General features: G+C 39.9%; 1 protein-coding gene across 8 annotated transcripts in view; it reads right to left on the bottom strand.

Moving 5' to 3' along the window:
* LOC134340073 (zinc finger and BTB domain-containing protein 39-like) overlaps nucleotides 1–26,715 on the bottom strand; it is a 43,888-nt gene that overhangs the window by 5,054 nt on the left and 12,119 nt on the right. Inside the window, exons 2-5 of one of the 8 annotated variants that reach the window (XM_063036895.1) lie at nucleotides 24,896–25,019; nucleotides 9,612–9,686; nucleotides 1,098–1,210; nucleotides 842–974 (exon numbers count right to left, since the gene is read on the bottom strand). The gene's annotated coding sequence lies outside the window, so the exon portion shown is untranslated. Of the gene's footprint in view, nucleotides 1–841; nucleotides 975–1,097; nucleotides 1,211–9,611; nucleotides 9,687–10,510; nucleotides 10,749–10,815; nucleotides 11,215–12,319; nucleotides 12,571–24,895; nucleotides 26,690–26,715 lie in introns of those variants that run through there. The other 7 variants (XM_063036896.1, XM_063036894.1, XM_063036899.1 and 4 more) reach the window with 7 other exon arrangements.

Genomic DNA, 26,715 nt, shown 5'->3' with positions numbered 1-26,715 from the left:
TATCTCATTTGTTGATGCTGACAGCCATCTTTCACTAACATTAACACATTGAAGTGCAAGAACAAAGTTTAAAACAAACATGATCACATCTCTCTTTAAATTATAGCTTCTCCCTCTCCTATTAAAATCACCCAGCTGTTTGCACATGTTGGAACAGTAAAAATATTTACACTTGCACTCTATCAGTGATTCCCAAAAGGGGCGGTTACATATCCTAACGGGGAGAGAGGGCGTTAGGGGAAATAGAAGTCATCAGGGTATGTTCAAGAGTAAGCAGCACCCTAACAGAGGCACGAGACCGGAGTAACCATTAGTAGAGCAGGCACTTCTGAAAAAGGATGAGGCACTGGAACACAGGAAGAACCATAGCTCAGCAGGCAGCGAGCACTCATCGTCACAATGTGTCTGAAATACGGCAATCTCATCCAACCTTACCAACCAAACAGGCGTTATTGGGGAAGCATAAATTAGCAACCAAGTGCCCAACAGTTCCCCTTGACTCGCAGCACAAAACGAATTCATGCAACAGTTGGTAAGTCCAGTACACCCTCTCACTTTCTCTACAGATCTATGGAAAACAGGTCATGTAATGATACAGTGCTGGCCGGAACCAAACAGTGAAATAGAGCCAATCAGTGAACCCGCCATCCCCAAGGATTCCTCTTGAGGTGATCAAAGCGACCTCAGCTTCACATGTGTGGTGAAGAGCATTCTTTGGGGATTATGAGACCTTATGTGTCTGCTCAATTGCACTAACTAGAATAGTATAAAGGTAGCTTGCCGAACACCAGCTCTATCCCAACTAACATTCAGATTCCAATCTGAATCCTTATCAACGTACTTTTCACTGTTGTGATCGTCTTCATCTTTGCCTCACTATTCCTTTGCGTGCCGCTACCATCGTTCCATCCATGTCAACTCGCTGCCGGCATCAACATTCCCAGTTAGTGTTAATATTTTATTTTAATTTAGTCCTGTTAATGATGGATAAATACAAACGGCATGAGCTCTGTGACTCTGAAGGCGGTGAAGCCTTGAATTCTAATCCTGCTAAGAAGCAGAAACTACAGAAAGTACGTCAACACAACATTACATACCTGGAGTATGGTTTTATTCCACTTCCATCTGATCAGCGACACCCCATGTGCCTTATTTGTAATACTGTCCTGTCTAATGAAGCCATGAAACCATCAGGATTGCAGCAACACTTCTGTAAAAGACACCCCGAAAAGACTACTTATGGTATTACTCAGTTCCAGAAGATTAAAGAAGCATTTGAAAAGCTTCTTATAACATTTCCACAATGATAGCAAAGTGTGGAAAATCACATACAATTGGTGAAAGATTAATAGTGCCTGCTGTATCAGAAGTGCTCACCACTGTTCTCAAAATGGATACCAATATTTTTTTAAAAAATCAATTCCTCTGAGTAATAACTCTGTAGCTTGTCCTATTGACAAAATGAGTGATGACTGAGTATCAACTATACACAGAGCTACAAAAATCAGAATTTGGGATACAACTAGATGAGTCAACTGTGCGAGACAACGAGGTATTGCTAATGGCACATGTACGGTTTATCAAAAATGGAAAAGTTTATGAAGACATTCTGTTTTGTAAAAAGTTAAAAATAAATATCAATGGAAAATCAATCTGCGATGAGCACGAAATGTATACTGAAGATAAAAGTATTCCAATTAGGAACATGATTACTTGTGCAACAGATGGAGCATGAAATGTAACAGGTCACCATGCTGGTTTAGTAGCATTTATGAAAAAAGAGATTCCAAGTCTGTTTGCAATCCATTGTGTAATTCACCGCCAACACCTCATGGCCAAAAACCTCAGCCAGCAACTTCTTTCAAGCATGCCTTTTGTAATAATTGCTATCAACACAATTAAAGCTGATCCATTAAATAGCAGAATATTTTGCCAGTTATCCCAAGATAACGATGAAGAGTTTGAACGCTTGCTTCTTCACAGTGAAGTGTGTTTGTGATCAAAAGACTGCTGCTTAAAAAGTTTCTTTGATCGTTTAGATACTATGGTTGAATTTTTGCACAAAGTTGACAAGAACTGCAGGGTGGGAATTTCAATTTAATCCAGGCAAAAAGTGCAGTGTTCACTTTTATTGGAAAATGGGAAATATATAAGCAAGACATTCAGAGAAGAATGGTCTCATAGTTTCCCTGCCTGCAAAGTATGCAACACACATAAAAGTTGCTGGTGAACGCAGCAGGCCAGGCAGCATCTCTAGGAAGAGGTGCAGTCAATGTTTCAGGCCGAGACCCTTCGTCAGGACTGCAAAGTATGCCTCTCTTTCACAGATGGTGATTTGCAAGAGTACTGCTTACACCTGCAGTCACTGAAGAAGGGTTTTCAGAATCGATTCAAGGATTTGAACGATCTGGAAATTCTGGACTGGGTAATTAACCCATTTGCAAGGTGGAAAAGCAGGAAGAGAGCTTGCAAGAAGAAATTATTGAAATTCAGTGAAGAAGCAAAAATGCTTTTCAAAAATGTCAGCTTTTGTGGTTTGTGGCTACACTGTCATATGAAGTTTCCTGGTCTTTGGAGAAGAGCCAAACTGTTCTTCACTGTATTTCCATCCTCCTACCTTGTTGAAAGAGGCTTCAGTGCAGTGAACCACATACCCACAAAAACAGAAGCTGCTTGGACATTGTTACGTATGGGGACTTATGGCTTTTGCTGTCACAATTTGAATCGAATATTTCAATTCTTGCTAAAAGCCATTAAGCTCAAGGGTCACATTGATATTGAAGCTGCTGAATAGCACACAGGTAGTGTGTAAGCCAAGTTTAAAGACAAATAAAAATTTAAAGCCAAATTATTTTTCTCATGTTAGCATATGGTAGTCATGTTTTACACTATGGGGACACCGGAAAGACTACATCTTTAACATAGAATGGGTGGATTGGTTCTGACGGCGAAAACCTAGAGAGCCTCAGAAGGGATAAAAATTTAAATTAAGAACACCTAGGACAGGGGTGATAGTCCAGCAGGAATCAGTTGTAAGGTAGACTACATGCAGATGGACTTTCCATGAGCTGAAGTTTGTGGAGGGAGGGTGGCTTGGAGAACTTCTGGATAACTGAATCTGAAGCTAATGCAGACGTGGATCAGAGTTTTCAGAGGAAGTATGATGCATAAGTTGCAACAGGAACAAGGCAGAAGTAGATAGCCTTTGTGATAGAGAGGATACTGTCGGGAAGTCAAGTTGGGGTCTGATACAACACAAAGTTTGCAAAATGACTGGTTCAGTTTGAGACCAGTGACCAGAAAGTGGGTGGGTTGGATTCTGAGGGCAAAAACCTATCTGCTATTTGACTGAAGAAAATTGTGGCTCATCTAAAACTGGATATCAGACAAGCACTTTCAGAACAGAGACAGTGCAAAGACTGAGACAAAATGGTGCAGTGATAAAGACAGGTGCCACTAACATACATGTAGAAGAAGATTCTGTCTGTGGATGATGAACAATGTGTAATGAACAATGGGAGACAGAGATTACAATGCAGGAGAGAGAACATTGCCACAGGTTCCTGGCTACAACTTGATAGTTAAGAGCTGCAGCAAGGGAGGACAATTAAACAAAGCTGGAGGAGTGTAGCACGATCAGGTACATCATAGGGTGTATAGGGGTTAAAAAGGAATAATGTACAGAACGTTTACATCAAAGGGAAGGGGAATGAGAAGAGGAAAGGAAAAATCATCTAGTATTCCCAACTTGTGGAATGATAAAATATAGTGCAGGCAAAGACAAGATTAAGATCAACCATGATATCACTATAGTCAACAAATATTTACCAGTACTGTGTCCAAATTCACAGAAAGAATGATCACATGAAGACACTGGTGGAACAATGGCACAGCAAGAGTCAAAACTTTTAGGTAAGGAAATCACAAAATTAGAAAAGGACTAAAATTCCAAGTGCAACTACTGATGTGTAGATACAGGATTTTATTGTGGAAAACACTCAGAAGCCTGAAACTTAGCTAGTATCATTAAATCTGGGTGTCTCAATGATACCAAACTGTACTTAAGAAGAAAGTGACTTCACAGGCATCTTCAATACTGAAATAGATTTCATGGCAGAATATAAAACACTTTTACGAGAAATTTCCTCTACACAAAGTTAATGGGATGCAACCTTGAAAGTATTTTTCAGCAAACAGGAGACAAGAATTGGAACGAAAAGAGGGAGGGAGCTTTTAAAAGAGGTGAGCCTTGGGGCTTTCTGTGCAGTTTCAGAGAGGAAGAGCCTGAGAGGCATATTTGCAAATTGGTAAGTGAAAACTGATTAGTTAATTATTTAATTGCCAGCAGCCAATAAAAGAAATCAGGATCAAAAACAGCTATTGGGGAGAAATAGAGTTGCTGAATTGGAGGGAAGATGGCGATGAGAGAGGACCAGTGGAGTGAGTTCAACATGGAGGATGGCAGGAAAGAGGAATGGAGTGGAAAGAGTAAGAAAAGAAGAGGTATGAGATAGCAAACTCTGAGGAGTCAGGGGATGATCAAAATAGGATGGCAAAATAATGGAAAGAAAATAAGATTAAACTAATCCACCCGTTCTATGTTTCGGTGACTGGAACCCGATTCATTTCATGAAGATAATCAGCAAACTTATAGGCGAGATCAAAAGAGCAAAAATTTTACGAAATGGATTGCTATTAGTGATTTGCCTGGATAGTGCTCAGCAAGGCAAAGTGATAAGATTAAATAAAATAGACGGCAAGAAAGTACAATACCCAACAATAGAAAGTGGACTAGAGGAGTTATTTCGGGGATACCAACAAAAGTTACTATGGATGAAATTAAACAGAACATAAAAGGAGCAAAAATTATTGAGGCCAAACGTTTGAAAGCTACAAGAAACGGAAAAAAAGTGTGATAGTTTATCCGTTATGATTAACTTTGATGAAGAGAGATTGCTGACTAAAGTTTATTTAGGATATATGTGTTATGAGGACAGAATATATATACCACCACCTTTAAGATGCTTTAAATGTCAGAAATTTGGGCATATTGCGGCAGTCTGCAGAGGAAAACAAAGATGTGGGAGATGCACTGGAGAACATGAATACGGGAAATGTGAGGCGGGAGCCAGGCTGAAATGCTGTAATTGTGGTGAGGAACACAGCGCAGCTTATCGAGGGTGCATTTATAGCAAGAAGGCAGCTGGGAGATACAATATGTGAAAATAACTCAAGGAATCAGTTACACGGAGGCAGTAAAAGCATTTGCTGGAAAGGAGAAGGCTATCAAGCAAACAAATACAGGGAATAATAAACTGGTGAACTGTGAGGGCTGTACTATGATAAATACGGATACACTAATAATGAGTAGAAAGGATTTCGTACTGTTTATGGTAGATGCAATTAACTGTTCAGCGCAAACAAACAAAAGAACTGATAAAATTAAAATTATAGTCAAGTTTGCGGAAAAATATCTTGGTATTACAGGGCTTAGGTGGGAAGCAGTCAAAGAAATGCTGAATGGAGGATCAAACAGTTCACAGGTGGGAGAGGCAGGAAATTAATGGCAGTATATATATATATTGCAAGGGAATGCAAGGAGTCTTATTGCAATTGGTCAAGAATTTACGAAATATGCATCAGAACTTGAGGAAAAACTTCATATTTTATGTATACAAGAAACATGGTTGAAACCCAGGGTAAATGTGCAGAACTCCAACAACAAATAGAAGTACTCAAAAAGAACAACTGAGTTAGAAAAGAGATTGGATGAAACAGTACTGCATTTAAAGGAGACGGTTTCTGAAAAGGATGCTTTTTATCAAAAATTCAGCGACTTGGAAAACAGATTAAAAAATGGAGGAAATTATTCCAAAGTTATAAAAGGAAAAAGGAATTGTTGCAAAGTGAGTTATTTACATTCGGATTATTAAACGAAAACAAATTTAAAAGTTAAGCATGCGATAATTAATATTCTTAAATAAGAAAATTTTAGTCTTACAAATGATGCAGATGAAATCAATGTAATTGAGGTGATGCAATTACTTGACAACCATGTGATAAAAATTAGGGAAGAACAGCAGTTTGCGACACTGCTATCTAATGAGTGCATACAGCATTTGCAACAGGAATTGCAATTACAGAGTGAAACAAATACTAGGTTATCTAAAGTAGGTTGGAAAGAGATTGAAAATGGAGGAATATTACAAAATTACAAAGGGAAAAGGTATTGTGGTAAAGTGAATTATCTACATTCAGGTTACAAAATGAAAACATGAAAGCAAATGAAGAACTTCAAGATCTCAGTAAACAATGAGAGACTATGATTCAAGAAAAGGAAAACCTGGAAGTAGTGGAAAGACTTGAAAAACAGCAATTGTAAATGTTAAGCATGCTAAAATTAATATTCTTAAACAAGAATTTTTTAGTTTTACAAGTAATGCAGATGAAATTAATAATGCAATTACTTGAAAGCCATGTGACAAAAATTAGGGAAGAAAAGCAGTCTGCGGCACTGCTATCTAATGAGCGTATACAGCACTGGCAAAAGGAATTGCAATTACAGTGTGACGTAAATAGAGATCTACAGGCTGAACTAGATTGTTTAAAGCAGAGTACTCCAGGACGTACTTGGTTGAAGACGGAAGCCTAGCAGATGGCGGTAATGCATCTTAAAGCTGGTTTGCCAACCGCCATTAAACAAGAAGAAGAACAGCTATTGTGTGATTGGGCCAGTGTTAGAGTGAGGAGCTGAGGTTTTGGCAAGAGGAGGCTAAGGTAAGATTCTGGTAAGTTTTTTAAAAAATTCTTTCTTATTGCAATTAGAGCAGCTGTACCTACATTACAGGAGGCAGGTAGCTAGCTGGGTGAATGTCAGGAGAGGGCAAGGGAATATATAGACAGTGCAAAGTACCCCTGGGGCTATTCACCTCAATAACAACCATACTACTTTGGATACAGTTAGGGACTGACCTACTGGGGAAAGCTGCAGCGGCCAGGTCTCTTGGCACTGAGTCTAGCTCTGTGGCTCAGTGGAGAATTTTGGTGATAGGGGAATCAATAGTTAAGGGTACAGAAAGGAGACTCTGTGGTCATCAAAGAGATGTCGTGAACCTTTGAACCTTTATTTGATTTTGAGGAAAGATGGGACTCATTTGCTCGTTATTATCATTTGAGCTAATTGATATAATTTTTCCACGATCTAATTGTAAATTTTTTTAGTATATTTTCTTTCCTTGCTGGCGGTTTGATGTTTATTTTTAGAAGCTTTTTGTATGATGCATGACTCCAGGGTTGTACACCTAATGGGTTCTCTTTTTCCCTCACTTTTCTGCTTAGTAGGTTTTTTTTATTATCACAAAATTTTTTTTCAATCTTTAAGATAATGTCTTTTTTGAGACATTGTAAGTGTTGTTACTTCAATGTACTCATGTTATTTTTTCCGGATAATATAACAATAAAAAGATTTGAAAAGAAAGAGAGATGTAGAGATGGTATGTTACTTCCAGGTGGCAGGCTCTGGGATGTCTTGGATTGGGTCCACAGCATTCTAAAGGGGAGGGTGAGTAGCCATACGTCACGGTACATATTGGTGCCAATGACATGGGTAGGAACATGGATGAGGTCCTGAAGGAGTTGGGAAAGAAGCTGAAAAGCAGGACATCAAGGGTACTAATCTCTGGATTGCTGCCTGGGCCATACACCACATTTCAAAGTAAATTTATTATGAAAGTATTTATGTCACCATGTGCAACCCTGAGATTCATTTTCTTGCAGGCATACTCAATATATCCATAATGGAATAATAACCATAATAGAATCAATGAAAGACTGCACCAACTTGGACATTCAACCAGTGCGCAACAGACAACAAACTGCAAATATAAAGTAATAAATACTGACAACATGAAGAGACAGTCCTTGAAAGTGAGTCTGTAGGTTGTGGCCCCATTTCACTGATGGGGCAGGTGAAGTTATCACCTTTGGTTCAAGAACCTGATGGTTGAGGGGTAATAACTGCTCCTGAACCTGGTGTTGAGTCTTGCTAATCACCCATGATAATAGCTATCAAGAAAAGAGAAACATTAAAACAAAACAAGGTCATTGAGACCCCTTTGCAGTATCAAACTGGTATTCAAATAATTTCATGACTTAAAAGTTGCTGGTGAACGCAGCAGGCCAGGCAGCATCTCTAGGAAGAGGTGCAGTCGACGTTTCAGGCCGAGACCCTTCGTCAGGACTAACTGAAGGAAAAGTGAGTAAGGGATTTGAAAGTTCGACTGCACCTCTTCCTAGAGATGCTGCCTGGCCTGCTGCGTTCACCAGCAACTTTTATGTGTGTTGCTAACATTTCCAGCATCTGCAGAATTCCTGTTGTTTGAATTTCATGACTTACCTATTGAGTAGGTAGTGGGACTCAATATCGACCAGTATGTGGAAGAACTTGCTCCCTTTGGTTTTACTTGAACATTTATTCAGTCCAATCTATGAATCTTGTCGCAGTTAAATTAGAAGCAGAATCCTGAATTTGTATTTACAACATTTTGACAAGGCGGCCAAACACTGCAAAATTTTCCTCCTAACTCACTATCCTTGCACCAAAATTTTAATATGACTCCTGGGCTTAAATGATCCCATTGTAACTTGATACTCGTGTGATATAAACAGAATTGTGCAATATGAACACAACCTCCTTTGACTTGGGATTGTACTATTTGCCTATTGGTTGCCCCAACAACCAATAATCTCACTTTAAAGACTTTATCTTGGTATTTCATGCTCTTGTTATTTATTGCTATGTATTTATATTTTCACTTCAGTTTGTCTTCTATGCTCTTGCTCTTTCATTGATCCTGTTTAGTTACTGTTCTATGGATTTGCTAAGAATGGCTGCAGGAAAAAGAATCTCACAGTTATGTGGTGACATGTATGTATGCTAATAATAAATTTTACTTTGAACTTTTTGAGCTTTGCTTCATTTACTATGGTAAGATACATGATGCATTAAACCTATTAAAACAATAAATCTTTGGCATCCACAAGTTACTTCAAATCATTTACAAAATAATTGAAAAATAAAAGTTCAGGATACAGGCATTAAGGAGTCAAACTTAAACCAAGCAAATTTGTTCAGGTCCTTCAGAACTGTTGTGATGGACAGGAGGTGCCCTTCCCTATAGGCATTCATGAATAAGCTGGGTTTTTAAATAGACAAGTAAACACTTTTGTGGTCAATCAGAATCAAAGATGAATGAGGAGTTATTTAACATGATAATGGACAATACTGTCAATATAAATTAATGTTAAACAAGTAGATTTGATTTTAAAAAGACAAAATTATGGTCCAATAAAAACTTTTTTTGGGGGGAGGGATGAATTGAGGAAAATATTTGGCTTAGACCCCAGACCAAAGAAAGCAGTTGCTTTGATCAGACAAAATCAATTCCCGACCTAGTAATATTCTCAACATGATAAAGGAAAAATTTCTATTTCCTTCCTTGATTAATTTTGCATGGATCGATTTTCAGAAAAAACATTTTTAGGGTGTTGTGGCAGAGTAAAAATTAATTCTCAAAGCTGCAAAAATCAAATGTTTAATCAGAGTGTCTTACCGAATTTGAACTTGCTTGTAGTCACAAGGATATTCAGCTTAAGGGGTCTCTTTATGCCATGTTTCATGAAGCCACCTGTTTGGGTTGTGCAGAAGTTGTAATCAGTATCAATACTTTTAAGGTTTGTTGTACAATATAGAATTTGTTCCCCAGTGACTAGCAGACAGTAAACTTCTCACTTTCATGGGCTGTTTTGTTAGTCTAAATGGCCTGATAATATGCTTTATGATTAAAACATTTCATATTAAATCGGGGTTATCACAATCTAGATGTCATCACTGGATTTGTAGAGGCTTGGGTGCATATTCAAAAAAAAAGCAGTTGAAAAAAATTTAATTCAAAGTGCGATCGTTCCATTATTTTGATTATTCGTTACTGTGGAAATTAGTCGTCACTGATCTTTGATGTGAACTTGCAGTTATAAAGGCGATAACTAAATCTTTAACAGTAGTTGGTTAATTGTTTACTATTTTCCATTGGGAATGCAATATGTAAAATATTTAAAGTAATTTCAAAGATTTTACCCGTCAGAATCTCACTAGCTGCAAATCCATAACTCTGAACCGAACCGTTTGGAGGACCATACAAAATACCACAATCTTGAAACATCCACAGTGCTTCCCAATTGTAAAACAAACCTCCACACAAACAATGCTGCATTCCGGTCAGATTTTTTAAAAAGCCTTTGACCTTCACCGAGTACATTTAATAAAGAATCCCTTAAACCCAATATGCTCGCTTGAAGCAGGTTGAGTGAAAACTGATCAAACATTTAAGTGAAATGGTTTCTGGGGCATTGCTCCAGTTGGGGCTTACTGACAAGCATTGCGACAACCACAAGCAGTAGTCTTTCGCCAAGGGGATATTCCGAAAGATGATGTTCTCTTATCACCCCCCACCTTTACAACTCAAATGCAGGATAAAGTTAGTTGGTGGTGTTGGGCAGCGGTCACTCCGTGCAACCACGCTGTTCGACTTCCTCCCTCCATAGGCCTCCCCAATGATAGCCAGCCCCCGAGCCCATGCTGCGGAGTCGGGCTGGGGGTGCCGGGGGAAGAGATGCACGGAGACGGTCCGAGGCCAGGCGCTAACAAAGGCCGAAGCCCACGCTCAGACATCTTCCCTTGTCCGCCGGTGGTCGGATGAGTCTAGCCGTGGTCCCTCCTCCTCGTACTGCCGAATCAAGGCCTCACTCCCCACTCACCAGCTGCTCAGCACCAATTACAGCCTTTAATCGCCCGTAGCAACTGCCGCCACCGAGCGCTCCCAGTTTGTTTTAACAACCTGACCAGAGAGCGCCGGCAGGAGCAGCTCCGCTCTGCTGTTACAGAGCGCCGGCGGTCCGCTAGTGCCGCCCTACCGACCGGGAGGTCTCTCCACCCAAGATCTCCAGAATAGGGCGGACTTAACAACAGGCTCGATCTGAGTTGACTGTTTATTACTTAGAGTACTGTACTGTTTCTGCGCTCGCACGGTCTGGGACACAGGGTTCGTTCTGAGAGTACACTGCACCCTCTGTCTGCCAGTGACCTCACCACAGGGTGGTTTTTACACTAAGTTCGGTATCGGGACTGAAATCGGTAACATCAAAGGTTCGCCATCCTGAGGTGAAGATATTTCTCTCCATCTCACTCAATGACTAACTTATGATTTTAGTCTCTACCCCCAGTACTAGATCCCAAGGGAAGTATTCTCCCAGCATCTACTCACTCAAGTGCTTTAAGAATTTAATGATGTCTGCTCACCTCAAGTTCTGTGGAAGGGAGCCTTCCTCTTCCCAATCTCTCCTTATGTAACAAACCTACCATGCCAGAAACTGGTTTGTTCAATCTTCAACTGTGTGCTCTCTCTACAGCAAGTATACCCTTTGTTAGATATAGAGACTACATTGTACTCAATACTCCAAACTTTATATAATTGTGTCGCAAGATTGACAGGTAAAGTCTCATTTACTCAAATCAAGTGTTTCCTTGCTGACTGCCAGCACTTCACACAAGGGGTGTTGGTATCATCCGTTTGGTCAGGAGATTCATTACTCATTTGTATATTTAAACATGGTTTTGTTGTCCCCGCCCCACCATTGGGACCGCTGGTAGCTCAAAGCTCTCATTTACTTCTCCCTCTATTATCAGTTGTCAGGCAGAAGAAACAAAAGCCTGAAAGCAGGTATCACCAGGCTAAAGGAGAGTTTCTATCCCACTGCTAACAAACTCTTGAACTGTCCCTTTAGTATGATAAGATGGCCACAATCTACCTTATTATGATTTGTTGTTCCTCTCTGCACCTACCGTTTCTTTAGCATGTAAAAGTTTTTATGAGACTGAGTTGCTAGCTTGATACTCAACCCAATACAGATGGAAACCAGCCAGATTTGAACCTGGGACCACTCGCCTTGAAGTCCACTGCTGATGCCACTACACAACCAGCTGGCAAACCTCTTTATGATCTTGCACTTTATTGCCTTCCTGTGCTGCACTTACTCTGTAACACTTATTTTTCCCCTGCATTCTGTCTTTGTTTTACTTTGTTCTACCTCAATGCACTGTTGTCATGAATTGATCTGTATGGTCTGTATGCAAGACATGTTTTTAATTGAAATGGGTCAATAATAAACCTATTGATCAATTTACCAACTTCACTACTTCAATGCACTGATGTGGTGAAATGGTTTGTAAGGTTAACATGCTAAACAAATTTTTTCACTGTACCTCAGTATGTATGACGATGATAATCGTGGAAACGGATACAATCCAGCTGTGTTTACTTCTTATTTGCAACCTTGCTCCATGTCCTCCAGTTCACATATTTTTCTTGTTTTCTTCTTCCCCAATTTTTTCATCACTCTTGTTTGTTTTTTAATTATTCTATACTTTGCCTTTTCTTCTTCCACTCATTTCTAATTCCTTTAAAAAAAATGAATTGCTGGAGGAACTCAGCGGGTCAGACAGGATCTGCAGGGGGAAACAGACAGTTCAGTTGAGTTGTCTATTTCTCTCCACAGATGCTGTGTGACATGCTGAGCACCTCCTGTTGCCTGTTCTTTGCTCCGGATTGTATCATCTCCATCTTCTGTCTCATATTCTTTCAACTTTGTTTCTGAAGTTCTAAGTGGACTTTACTTTTTTAAACCAGCCTGCAAAATGTGACTCTAGAGAAGATAACAGTAAATGGCTTGGATGAGGAGGTGGAAGGGTCAATGAGTTGAAGGTTTGTGGTGTTGTGAATAGTGCAGAAGGTTATCATAGGTTACAACAGGACATCAACAGAACGCAGAGGTGGGTTGAGAAGTGGCAGATTGAGTTCAACACAGAGAAGTGTGAAGTGATTCATTTTTGAAAGTCGACTTTGAAGACAGAATACAAGGTCAAGGGCGGGATTCTTAGGAGTGTGGCAGAACAGAACAATCTTAGTGTCCAGTCCATAGATTGCTCAAAGTACTGTGCAAGTTGATAGGGTGGTTAAGAAGGCGTATGGTGTGTTGCCCTTCATTAGTCAGGGGGTTGAGTTCAAGAGCTGTGAGGTAATGTTTCAGCTCAGTAAAGCTCTGGTTAAACCAAAATTAGTTTAATTAGCCTAAAATGAGGCTAAAAGCAAAAGAGAGGGCATATCATATAACAAAAATTAGTGGTAAGTTAGATGATGGAGAAGCTTTTAAAAACCTACAGAAGGCAACTAAAAAAGCAATGAAGAGAGAAAAGATGATAACTTTATTTATACAGCACCTATCATACATTAAGATGCAGGCTCAAAGTGCCTCACATAGATTGTAAAAATAAATCAATATAGTCACAAAAGATGAAATATGAAGGTCAATTAGCCAATAATATAAAAGAAGATACAAAAAGTTATTTCAGATATATAAAGTGTAAAAGAGAGGCGAAAGCAGATATCAGACTGCTGCAAAATGATGCTGGAGAGGTAGTAATGAGGGGACAAAGAAATGGTGGATGAACGTAATCAGTACTTTTTATCAGTTTTCATCATGGAAGACACCAGCAGAATGCCAGAAATTTGAGAGTGTGCAGGGGCAGAAGAGAGCATAGTTGCTATTACTAAGGAGAAGGTGCTTGAGAAGCTGAAAGGTCTGAAGGTAGACAAGTCACCTGGACCAGATGGACTACACCCCAGGGTTTTGAAAGAGGTAGCTAAGAGATTGGGGAGGCATTAGTAGTGACTTTTCAAGGATCACTAGATTCTGGAATGGTTCTTGAGAACTAGAAAATTCCATTCCACTCCACTCTTTAAGAAGGGAAGGAGGTAGAAGAAAGTAAGTTACGAGCCAGTTAGCCTGATGTCAGTGGTTGGGAAGATGTTGGAGTCCATTATCGAGGATGTGTTTTTGGAGTACTTGGAGACTCATGATAAAATAGGCTGAAGTCAGCACCATTTTCTTAAGGGGAAATCTAGCCTGTCGAATCTGTTGGAATTCTTTGAGGAAATAACAGGCAGGATCAACAAAGGAGAGTCAGTGGATGTTGCTTACTTGGATTTTTAGAAAGCCTTTGACAAGGTGCCACATGAGACAACTAAAGAGCCCATGGTATTACAGGAAAGATACTATCATGGATAGAAGATTGGCTGAGTGGCAGGAGGCAAGGAGTGGGAATTCACCTTCTTCTTAAGCCCATCATCCCGACTGGAGAGAAGACTGCTGACAGCAGCTCGCCAGAGTGTCTGTTCTGGGCCAGTCTTTCATGTTATCCCAAGGTGTAACCCATCTTCTTGGTGTCAAATCCATCCTCTCTCAGGAATGTTGTTTTTGGAGCTTCTGTTGGCATTTCTGTAGCTCTGTTTTTTATGGGATCGGATTACTAGCCCCATGCCCAGCTCTCCTCCTTTCACATCCAGGCTTGGGACCATCCATGGCGGAGTTAAACAGTGGCAGTAAATGGTGCCTTTTCTGGTTGGCTGCCGGTGACTAGTAGTATTCCATGGAGGTCGGTGTTGGGGCCATTCCTTTTCATGTTATAGGGCAATGATTTGGATGATGGAATTGATGGCTTTGTGGCCAAGTTTGTGAATGATACGAAGTTAGTTATAGGGGCAAGAAGTGTTGAGGAAACAGGAAGTCTTCAGGAGGACTTAGACAGATTACGAGGATGTGCAAGGAAGTGGCAGATGGAATATCATGTCAGGAAGTGTATGGTCATGCACTTTGGTAGAAGGAATAAAGGCATAGACTATTTTCTAAACGGAGAAAATTCAGAAATCAGAGGTGCAAGAGACTTGGGAGTACTCATGCAAGATTCTCTGAAAGTTAACTTTGAGGTTGAGTCAATGGTAATGAAGGGAAATGCAATGTTAGCATTCATTTCAAGTTGATTAGAATATAAAAATAAGGATGTAATGCTGAGGCTTTGTAAGGCTTTTGTCAACCTGCATTTAGAGTATTATGAGCAGTTTTGGGCTCTTTATCTAAGAAAGGATTTGCTGGTTTTGAAGAGGGTCCAGAGGAAGTTCACGAGAATGATCCCAGGAATGAAAGGGTTAACATATGAGGAGCATTTGATGGCTCTGGGCCTGTACCTGCTGGAGTTCAGAAGAATGAGAGGGGTTCTCACTGAAGCCTATCGAATACTGAGAAATGAACAACTGTGATGCAAAGCACAGACACAAATGTCTGAACCAACTGACTGAAGGACACTGAAAAGTGAACAACCGGGGGAATGCTCAGAGAGAAAGCCAAGTGAATAACCTTGAAGGGGACAGTGAGTTAATGTCTTTCAGAACATAATAGTTTTGAGCTGAAATAAAAGCAGAAAATGCTGGGAACACTCAGCAGATCAGATTGTGTGCCTGTAGAGAGCAACGAAGTTAATGTTTCAGGTGAGAGACCATTTGTCAGAACAAGGAAAAGAGAAAACAAGTTAGCTTTAGTTGCAGAGAGAGTGGGGGGGGGGATGGCTAAGACTCTTATTGATGGACTGGTGGTGGCAATAGAAAGAGAGGAGAGATGGAGAACAAAGGAAGATGGCATTGGAGAGGGCACATAGGTGATTTATGAGAGTGATCCCAGAAATGAAAGGTTTAAAGTACAAACATATGAGCAGCATTTGATGGCGACTGGGCTGGCTGAACGACTGGTGGGGCCAGAGCTGAGTTGCTGAGCTGAGACTGGTAGTTGGGGCTGTCGATTGAGTGGGTGAGGACTTTGGCATGGAGGAGCCTAGTCGTTTGGAAAGGGTTAGTTTGTAGCCTATGGCTGCAAAAGGTGGGGGGGGGGTTGAGATTGAAGGAGGAGGGTGGGAGACTGTGGAATACTCCAGAAGTAAGGGTAGCCAAAAAAGGGGTGCATCAAGTGAAAGACCTGAAGTAATGGGGGACAACAAATTGAGGAAAATGGGTGAAATGGAGGAATTTATAGTCATGTATAAAATTAAAGGTCATAAGGAAGGAGAAGAAGGATTTAGAACCCTTAATCCTTTGAAAGTGGCAGCAGCATTAGAGAACCAAATAGGTAAAGGATTCCAGGCCAAGATTTTGTCTAATGGATTGCTGAAAATTTGTTGCAAAGATATTGACCAATATAACAGTGCTAAAATGGTGGGAAAATTGGTTGTGAAAGTGGAGTGTATTACTCTGAAAGAAAGGAAGGGAGTTAAGGGGGTAGTGTATAGTATTTGGTCTGGCATGACTGAAAAGGAAATTTTGGACAATATTAAAGGTGGTCAAGTGATTGAAGCCAAACGGTTAAAATCAAGAGAAGGTGGTAATTGGGATTCCCCTGTTCTTCTGGTTTTTGCAGGTGATGTTCTTCCAACTAGAGTCTATCTTGGGCGTATGCCTTATCAAGTTAGAGAATACATTAGGCCTCCCTTACGCTGTTATAATTGCCAGAGATTTGGACATGTTGCTGGTTCATGTTGAGGTAAAAGAAGATGTATGAAATGTGGAGAGGATCATGATATTAAAGCATGTAAGGCAGCAGTGCCTAAATGCAGTAACTGTGGAGGGGACCATATAGCGGCGTTCAGAGGATGTGAGTATTTTAGTAAGGCAAAGCAGATTCAGGATGTTAGTATCCAACAAAAAATATCACATGCTGAAGCAGTAAAGAAAGTTGATAGAGAGCAAAGGATAAGTAAAGAAAAGATTGGAATGATGGGGAGTCAGTTCATTCTGAGTTCTCCAACTATGGCTCCTTCAGGCATGTTGTTGATGACTAAAGAGTCTTTTTTGGCATTTGTTGTTGATGTACTGGTCGGGGCTAAAACTACAGCCAAGAGGTCGGATATGATAAAAGTAGTTGTTGGAGCTGCAGAGAGATTCCTTGATATAAAACAGATTTCGCCAGAAAAATTACATGAGTATATGACAGACAAACAATCACTGAATACTTCCCAGTTGTCGGGATCAGAGAGTATGGAGGAGCTTTATGTGGATGAAGAGGCCAATAATTAGTATTTGGATGTTTTTAATATTACAATGGAATGCAAGAAGTTTATCTGCAAATGGTCAAGAATTAAAAAGATTTGTTGGAACTTTTAAAGACAGGCCTGATTTGATCTGTATACAGGAAACATGGTTAAAGCCTCACTTAGATTTTGTGATCCCTGGATATGATAGTTTGAGAGCTGACAGAACAGGTAAATCTGGTGGAGGGTGTGCAACTTTCATAAAAACAGGACTCCAGTTTAGAAGACTTGATTTTAAATCTAACCTTGAAATTGTGGCTGTGGAAGTTTGGAGCTCTCATGGTCAAATAACTTTGATTAACTTTTATAATCCAGGTAATATGATGTTATCAGATTTGGACGAAACTATGAATAAGGTAAGATCCCCAGTAATCTGGGTTGGAGATTTCAATGCCCATAATCCTATATGGGGTAGTGAAAGTAAAGATAGTAATGGAGTGGTAATAGAGGAGTTTCTAGATAAATACAGCATGGTACTGCTAAATGACGGAAGGCCTACAAGATTTAATATTGTAAAGAATACTTGTAGTCACTTAGTTATCTATCACTTCCTCAAACTTAGCTAGGGTTGGGGAATGGGATGTTATGGACAGATACACACTAGGAAGTGATCACTATCCTATATTATGTAGATTTGGTAGAAATTTGATAGTAGAAGTTGAGGAGAGGTCTGCTGGGTATAATTTTTCTTTGGCTTATTGGGATGAGTACCAGGAGAAAGCTGTGGATATAATAGAAGAGATTAATAGCGAGGGCTCCATAGACGATTGGAATGAATCCCTCTGTTCTATAATTCATAAAGTTGCTCAGTTGACTATTCCGCTACGGAATGTACTTAAGGCTCGAGCACTAGTTCCGTGGTGGAATAAAAATTGTGATATAGCAGTAAGAAACAGAAATAGAGTTTACAGGAAATTAAGAAAGTACCCAGTGTTAGATAATGTTATGGAGTATAAAAAGGAAAGAGCAGTAGCAAGGAGAGTAATTAAAAATGCAAAGAGGGATAGTTGGAGAAGATTTTGTGGAACCCTGGGCCCTGAGACACCTATAAAGCAGCTATGGACGATCATTCACAGAATGTCAGGGATATATAGGAAACCATCTATCCCAGCTTTGCTGGAAGGAGATATTGAAGCTGTACCCAATAAGGAAAAGGCTGATATGTTTGTAGAGGTGTTCCAAGTGTTACACAGTCCTGGAGTTAGGTGATTTGAGAAAGAAAATTATGTTAAAGGAAAGTTGGAAATTGGACAGGAGTTTGGATGATAATAGCTCCATAAATTTGTTTTTCTCCCTTCAGGAATTGCAGGAAGCTGTCCAGTCAAGTTCAAACACTTCTGGTAGGGATGGACTGTGTTATGAATTGCTTAAGCATTTAGATGACTCTGTATTAATAGAAATTCTAGCATTGTTTAATTCAGTGTGGAAAGAAGGAAAATTACCAGTAGAATGGAAGCATGCGGTGGTAGTTCCAGTTTTAAAGCCAGGTAAGGACGCGTCTAGTCCTAGTTCGTATCGGCCTATAGCTTTAACGTCAGTGCTTAGTAAAATTATGGAACGAATGGTCACCAACAGACTTGTTTATTTTTTGGAGAATAAGGGACATTTTGCTGTCTATCAAAATGGTTTTAGAACTGGAAGATCAACAATGGAATCTGTTGCCCTTTTAGATCATGATATTAAAAAAGTATTTCAAATTGGAGAAGTAATGGTAAGTGTATTTCTAGATATTGAAAGAGTGTATGACTCACTATGGAAGGATGGCTTATTAATTAAACTCTATGATGCGGGAATTAGAGGGAGAATGTTTAATTGGATCAAAGATTTCCTGAAGGAAAGGACAATTCAAGTAAGAATAGGTGGAACAAGCTCCAAGTCAGTTAAAATAGATAATGGTACCCCTCAAGGAAGTGTCATTAGTCCAGTTCTTTTTAATGTCATGATAAATGATATCTTTGATCAGTTAGGGACAGGATTTGGCAAATCATTGTTTGCAGACGATGGTGCAATCTGGAAGAGAGGAAGAAACATCAAGTATATATTAAGTCAGGTACAGAAGGTTTTGAGATCAGTTGAAAACTGGGCTAATGGATGGGGTTTCAGGATTTCTGCTTCTAAGTCCAAATACATGATTTTTGTCTTTAGAAGAAAGACTCCTGATTGTGAATTGTGTCTATATGATTCTCCACTAGAAAGAGTCAAGGTATTCAAGTTTTTAGGTGTCTGGTTTGATGAGAGACTTACTTGGAGCGTTCATATAGATAAAACAATTGGAAAGTGTGAGAAAGTTTTAAATGTTATGAGAAGTATTGCTGGATGCGACTGGGGAGCAGGGCGGGAAACTACGTACTTAATATATCTAGCTATGATTAGATCAGTTATAGATTATGGTTGTATTATTTATGGTTCTGCTGCTACGGTAGTGCTTGGAAAATTAGACACTGTGCAGTCCAAAGCACTTAGACTCTGTTGTGGAGCTTTTAGAACAACATCAGTCCCGGCATTATGTGTGGAGATGGGAGAAGTGCCTCTATATTTAAGATGAATTCAGTTGGGCCTGCAGTATTGGGCAAAACTAAATGGATTCAATCACAGCTGTCCACCAAAGTGTCTTTTGCAGGGGAAGTCGGAGTGCCAAAGTAAAATTAAAAGATACCCATTTTTAGATTTGTTTAATAACTGGGCTGTGAAATTGAAACTGACTGAGGAAGACATAGTTCACCAAATTTGCTTGCCACCCGTCCCTTTTTGGATCTTTCCAGAACCAGAAGTAGACCTATTCCTCCTTTTTCAGTTTAAAGGAAGCAGTGCAATGTCATCAGCGTTGACCACAAATGAATATTTAAATTATAAATGGGGATCTTATCTGAAGATTTTTACTGATGGCTCAGTGGACCCAGAGAGCAGTAGGGCAGGATTTGGGATGTATGTGTCTCAACTTGGAGTTAAGATTGGTCACCGGGTTTCAGATGGTGTTTCTGTCTTTGCAACAGAATTATTAGCAATCCTCTGGGCCTTATGGTGGATAGAAGACTCTCAACCACGTAGGGTTATCACCTGTTCGGATTCTGCTACTGCTTTGGAGTCTATAAAAGGGAGTAAATCAAAAGCTCGTCCTGACATAGTTATTGAGATTCTCTTAGTGTTGTTTTGAGTAGGGAAGATGGGTTGTGCAGTTAGATTTTCATGGATACCTGGGCATGCTGGGGTGGAGGGAAATGAAATTGTGGATGGCATTGCAAAGTCTTCCTTACAGAGCAGGCAAGTAGAAATTAGAGTTTCCCTAGGCAGAGCAGAATTGAGAAGTAGGATTAAAAAAGGTATAGAGAAGAAGTGGCAGGAGGATTGGAAAAATGAATTAAGGGGCAGGCATTATTTTTTTAATCACCCACTAGTTAAAAAGGTCTCAGACTGTTACTTTTTAAGTCGTAGAGATATGGTGAAATTAACAAGACTTAGGTTGGGGCATTGTGGGCTAAATTATTATTTAAAGATAATAGGAAAATATCCTACTGGATTATGTGACTGGTAGTCCAGAGACAGTCCAGCATGTTTTGCTGAGCTGTAATTGATACAAAATTGAAAGAAGCATGTTGTTCAAGACACTATCTGGCTTAAATTTATTTTGGTTCTCTATTAAATCTTTGTTTGGCCATCAAGAGAATCAACAACTGATTGAAGAGTCTATCATTCAGTTTATACGTGAGACTAGGTTGTATTCAAGAATTTGAGTTCCTTGAAGTTCTATAATTAATTATACATCCTGCAGAGGGCTGTAATACGCCTCGATGCATCTAAACAGCCGGAAATAGAAGAAGAAGCATTTGATGGCTCTGGGCCTGTACCCTCTGGAGTTCAGAAGAATGAGAGGGGTTCTCACTGAAACCTATCGAATACTGAGAAATGAACAACTGTGATGCAAAGCACAGACACAAGTGTCTGAACCAACTGACAGAAGGACACTGAAAAGTGAACAACCGGGGGAATGCTCAGAGAGAGAGCCAAGTGAATAACCTTGAAGGGGACAGTGAGTTAATGTCTTTCAGAACATAAAAGTTTTGAGCTGAAATAAAAACAGAAAATGCTGGGAACACTCAGCAGATCAGATTGTGTGCCTGTAGAGAGCAACGAAGTTAATGTTTCAGGTGAGAGACCATTTGTCAGAACAGGGAAAGAGAGAAAACAAGTTAGCTTTAGTTGCAGAGAGGGTGGAGGGGGGGATGGTTAAAACTCCTATTGATGGACTAATGTCAGCAACAAAAAGAGAGGAGAGAGGGAGAACAAAGGAAGATGGTATTGGAGAAGGCCCATAGGTGGTTATTGAATATTGAAAGGCCCATATAGAGTGGATGCAAAGAGGATGTTTCGTATGGTGGGGGAGCCTCAGAAAAGAGGTCACAAACTCTGAATACAAGGATGCTCAGAATACAGAGATGAAGAGGAATTTCTTTAGCCAGATGGTGGTGAATCTTTGGAATTCGTTGCCACGGACAGCTGTGGAGGACAAATCATTGGGTACATCTAAAGCAGAGGTTGATAGGTTCTTGATTAATAAGGGCATCACAGTTTATGGGGAAAAGGCAGGAGAATGGGGTTGAGAGGGATAATAAATCATGATGGAATGGTGGAGCCGATTTGATGGGACAAATAGCCTAATTCTTCTCCTATGTCTTATGAACTACATATGGAATATTGTGTTCAGTTCTGGTTGCCTTACTGTAGGAAGGATGTAGAAGCTTTCTTTGGGGATGGTGCAGAGGAGATTTGCCAGGATGCTGCCTGGATTAGGGAACATTTTATGAGGAAAGGTTGAGAGTGTTAGTGCCTTTCTTTTTGGAGTGAAGGATGATGAAAGGTGACTTGATAGATAGCTAGTGCCTTCTTCCCATGGTGCCAATGGTTAATACAAGAGAGCATAAGTTTATGATGTTTGGAAGAAAGTATAGGGGAGTGTCAGAAGTAGGTTTTTTTACTCAGAGAGTGGTAAGTGCATGGAATGCACTGTCAGAAGTGGTGGTAGAGGCAGGTGCATTAGGGGCATTTAAAAGACTCTTGGATAGGTTCATAGATGAAAGAAAAAATGGAGGGCTACGTAGGAGGGAATGGTTAGACTGCTGTTGGGGTAGGTTAAAATGTCATCACAACATTCTGAGACGAAGAAAAACTATGCTATACTGTTCTATTTTCTACAAAAGGTGATAAATCGTTACTCCTGTTAACCTGCATCCTGGGATTTGAAGGAAGTGTGTATGGAGATACAGGAAGCATTGGTGCCATCTCCCAAAGTTCCATAGATTCTCAAACAATTCCCATAGATTGGAAGATAATAAATATCACCCTATTATTTAAGAAAGTGTGGAGAGAGAAAGTAGTAGGTCTGACATCACTAGTTGGGAAAATATTGGAATCTACCAATAAGTAATAACAAGGTACATAGCGAATAATAATTAGACTGGGTGGAATCAAATTGAACTTTTGAAAGGGAAATCATGTTTGCAAAGTTGTTCAATGTTTTCTGGCAGAATAGATAAGGACAAACTGTTTAATTAGGTATTTTGACTTTCATTAGGATTATGGTAAGGCACCACACAAAAGGCTGCAAAACAAAATTATAGAGTGCATAGTTTTGGCACTGAGTGGTTAATAGCCAGAAAACAGGAAGGAAAAATAAATGTGTCACTTTTAGGGTTAAGAAGCTGCGACAAATGTGGTGCTATGGGGGACTGATGCCGGGGTCCCAACTGCTCACAGTCTATATCAATGATTTGGATCAAGTGTAAAATTCAAATTTGTTATGGTGCAAAGCTGGGTGACAATGTGGGCTGTAGGAGGATGCAGAAAAGTTTTAGGGGGAAATGGACAGGAAAAGGCAAGAGCATATGGCAGGTGAAACCAGGAAAATAATGACATTATTCACTTCAAAACAGAAAAATAGAACGATGTTTTTTTTAAAACAATGAAGAATTAAAAAGTGTAGGTGTTCAGAGAGATGTCAGTGTCCCTATACACAAATCACTGAAAGCTAACATGCAGATTCAGCAAGCAAACAGGAAAGCAAATAGTATGCTGGTCTTTATTACAAGAGGCATCTTACTCCAATTATATACAGCTCTTATGAGATGGCAACTGAAATATTGTGTGCAGGTCTGGTCTCCTAATCAATGGAAGGACATAGTTGCAACAGAAGGAATGCAGCAAAGGTTTACTGGATTGATTCCTGGGATGTCATATAAGAAGGCATTAAGCACACTGTGCTGTACCCTCTGTAGTTCAGAACAATTAGAGATGATCTTATTGTAACTTCCAACACTGAACAATTGTTGGGGTAGATTGGGGTAGACTCGTTACTATGCTTACCGACAGAACCGCTCTACAACAGATACCATAGCATCTGTCATGTACCTGGCCTTGACACACCTAGAAAGCAAGGACACTTAATGTATGTCAGAACACTGTTTCTGGATTTCAGTTTGGCATTCAAAATTATTGTCACACAGACCTTGGTGAACAAACTCCTACTCCTCAGTCTAAATACACCACAGGGCAACTGGGTGTTGGACTTGCTAAGCAACAGACCTCAGATAGTCAAGGTGCGCAGCCGCTCCTCCCCTCCCCCGGGGCTGTGTGCTGAACCCATTGCTGTACACTCTGCTCACGCGTGACTGCACGGCCAAACGCCTGGGCAATCACAGTGTTAAGTTCGCCATTGACATGACAGTGATGGGGCTCATCACCAACAATAATGAGACGGCCTGCAGAGAGCAGGTGGAAGAGCTCGAGGCCCAATGCCAGGCAAATAACCTCTTCCTCAATGTCAACAAGACAAACAAGATGCTTATCAACTTCAGAACTCACACCACTCACACACACCCCTCTTTACATGGAAACTGCAAGCAGTTTCAAACTCCTGGGAGTGCATATCTTGCACAACCTTTCATGGTCCCAGAACACATCCTACACAATCGGGAAAACTTTCCAAAGACTGCACTTTCTGAGGAAGCTAAAGGGAGCTGGACATCCATACTCAAGTCATTCTCTAGATGTGCATTAGAGAGCATCCTAACAAGCTCCACCACTGCATGGTATGGAAACTGTACTGCAGCGGATAATAAGGCTCTACAATGGGTAGTCAAAACTGCCCAACGCATCACTAGCACCAGCCTACCCGCCATAAAAGATATATTTACAGAAAGGTGCTGGAAAAGGGTCAGTAACATCAAGAAGGATTCCACACACCCTGTTCATGTACTGTTTGTCCCACTTCAATCAGGGAGGAGGCTACATAGCATCCACGCCAGGATCACCAGACTCAAAAACAATTACTTTTCCCAAAGCAGTAAGGCTGATCAACATGTTCACTCACTAACCCACCCCTCCACACCCCCAACCACCATTTCTTTATCATTTCCTGTCAGAGTCACCTGATGTACTGACACTCCTGTGCCTAGCACCACTTTATGGACAGACAATCAGTCTATGTACATAGACTATCTTACATGTTTATTGTGTGTTTTTAAAAATTATTGTGTTTTTTTTTGGTGCTGCATCAGATCCGGAGTAACAATTATTTTGTTCTCCTTTACACTTCTGTACTGGAAATAACATTAAACAATCTTGAATATTTCCCCTGGTTGGGTGTCTAAAACCAGGAGACATGCTCCCAGAATAAAGGCTGACCATTCAAGTGAGAAATTTATTCACCCAAAAGTTGTAGGGTTAGAGCAAGTAAGTGGCACTGAAATAAAGAACGGTACAAGGGACCAAATGACCTCCTCCTGCTCTTTTTTTTCTTACATTCTTAAATCATTCCACTTCACTGTTTCATCAGTCAACCTTGGCACTTTGCTCTCTTTTTAAAAATCTTCTTACCTATCTCTCTGAAAGCCGGGCACTTTAAGCTTCCAAACTTGCTCCTCCTTGAGTTAAACTCGAATTCCAATTATCTGCCAAAGCGGCTCTTCAGAGGCAAAAGAGGTTGAAGGCACAAAGCCAACTACTTAGATCAATTTAACAATTACAAAAATCACAAGTAATCTGTTAATATGATCAACAGTAATTAGTATAGCAATATCTGTTCCAACAGAGTAAAATTCACACCATAAAACTAGCTTCAGTTTTCAAAATCTATTAATACAACTGGCTTGTGGTCATGCACACAGATGTGATTAAAGTCTCAGCTAGAATTTTGTAAGCAAAGAGCTATGATTTCCAATAGGCACAGTCAGTTGCTGCCAATCAGTGCTAGCAACTACAGGGACCATGGGAAATTCAACATGCAATGTAGACACTTTAAACCACATTTTGCAATGCCATTTACATTGTAAATACATGCTGGTATTCATGTATTTATGTACATTTTACTCCATACCAATCTTCGAATTTTATTTTTATTTACTTCTTTATTCTGTGTAATTGTTGAATGTTGTTATCTTTTGTTGTTGCATATAGCACCCAAAACACCACAGCAAACTGATTTAAATGTATATGATAGATAAAGTTGACCCTTGATGCTAATCGACAAATAGAAACCCATCTCTGATCACATATCAATCATGGAATTTTACTAGAAAGCTAATATGATATGTTTTTAACTAAGAAACTAAAAAGTAATGTTGCAGCTCTATAAAACCCAGGACAGTCCACTCTTGAAGTATTGTGTTCAGTTTCGGTTGCCTCATTATAGGAAGGATGTGGAAGCTTTAGAGAGGGTGCAGATGAGATTTACCAGGATGTTGTCTGGATTAGAGAACATGTCTTATGAGGGTAGGTTGAATAAGCTAGGGTTTTTCTCTTTGGGATGAAGGAGGAAGAGAGGAGACTTGGTTAAGGTGTATAAGATGATAAGTGGCATTTATTGAGTGGACTGCCAGGGACTTTATCCTAGGGTGAAAATGGCCAATACCAGAGGACATCCATTTAACGTGATTGGAGAAAAGTTTGGGAGGGGGTGGGATGTTAGAGGTAGTTTGTCTTTTACAGAGAGTGGTGGATACCAAGAACACACTGCCAGGGCTGGTAGCAGAGGCTGATGCAATAGGGAGATCTAAGAGATTCTTACATTGGCACATGGATGTAAGGGAAAAAAATGAGGAGTTTATGCTGTGTAGGAGGGAAAGATAAGGTTAATTGTGAAGTAGGTCAGCACAACATTGTGGGCCAAAGGGCCTGTACTGTGCTGTATTGTTCTATGTTCTGATAACACAGGGTTCCATAACATGCAACTTTTTTGGAACTACAATTCCAATTTCATACACCAGTTATAAAGTGCATGATTTTCTTAATACCAAATTTTGGGAGTAAAATGATGATTCTCTAATTGCAAAGGTAGCGTGCATTTGTATTTTATTCAGATCAAGTGCCATGCAGATGCCAGGGACTTGAATGGGCTTTGAGAAGTTACCTACATGTCCTGTTGCCCGTTAAAGTATTATATTCTTGTTCACTTTGCATTCTTTGGCATTATACATTAGTTGGGTCTATTGGGGGCTCCATTATATTTTTGTTTTTTTTCTCGGCTGCCTGTGATTCATCATTTCCATCTCCTGTGGATAGTCACAATGGGAGCACCAGTATTCAAATCAGGCTTCTGAATATTATGAACATTTTAGTTAAGGTGGGGTGGGGGTAAGTTCTTTATGGACAACATACAAGCCACTGGAGAAGTTTTCATCATAACTATTAATACCCTC

The sequence above is a fragment of the Mobula hypostoma genome, chromosome X1 (genome assembly GCF_963921235.1).
Source record: "Mobula hypostoma chromosome X1, sMobHyp1.1, whole genome shotgun sequence".
NCBI lineage: Eukaryota > Metazoa > Chordata > Chondrichthyes > Myliobatiformes > Myliobatidae > Mobula > Mobula hypostoma.
The sequence above is the reverse complement of the archived record's forward strand: the minus strand, read 5'-3'. Positions and strand labels throughout refer to the sequence as shown.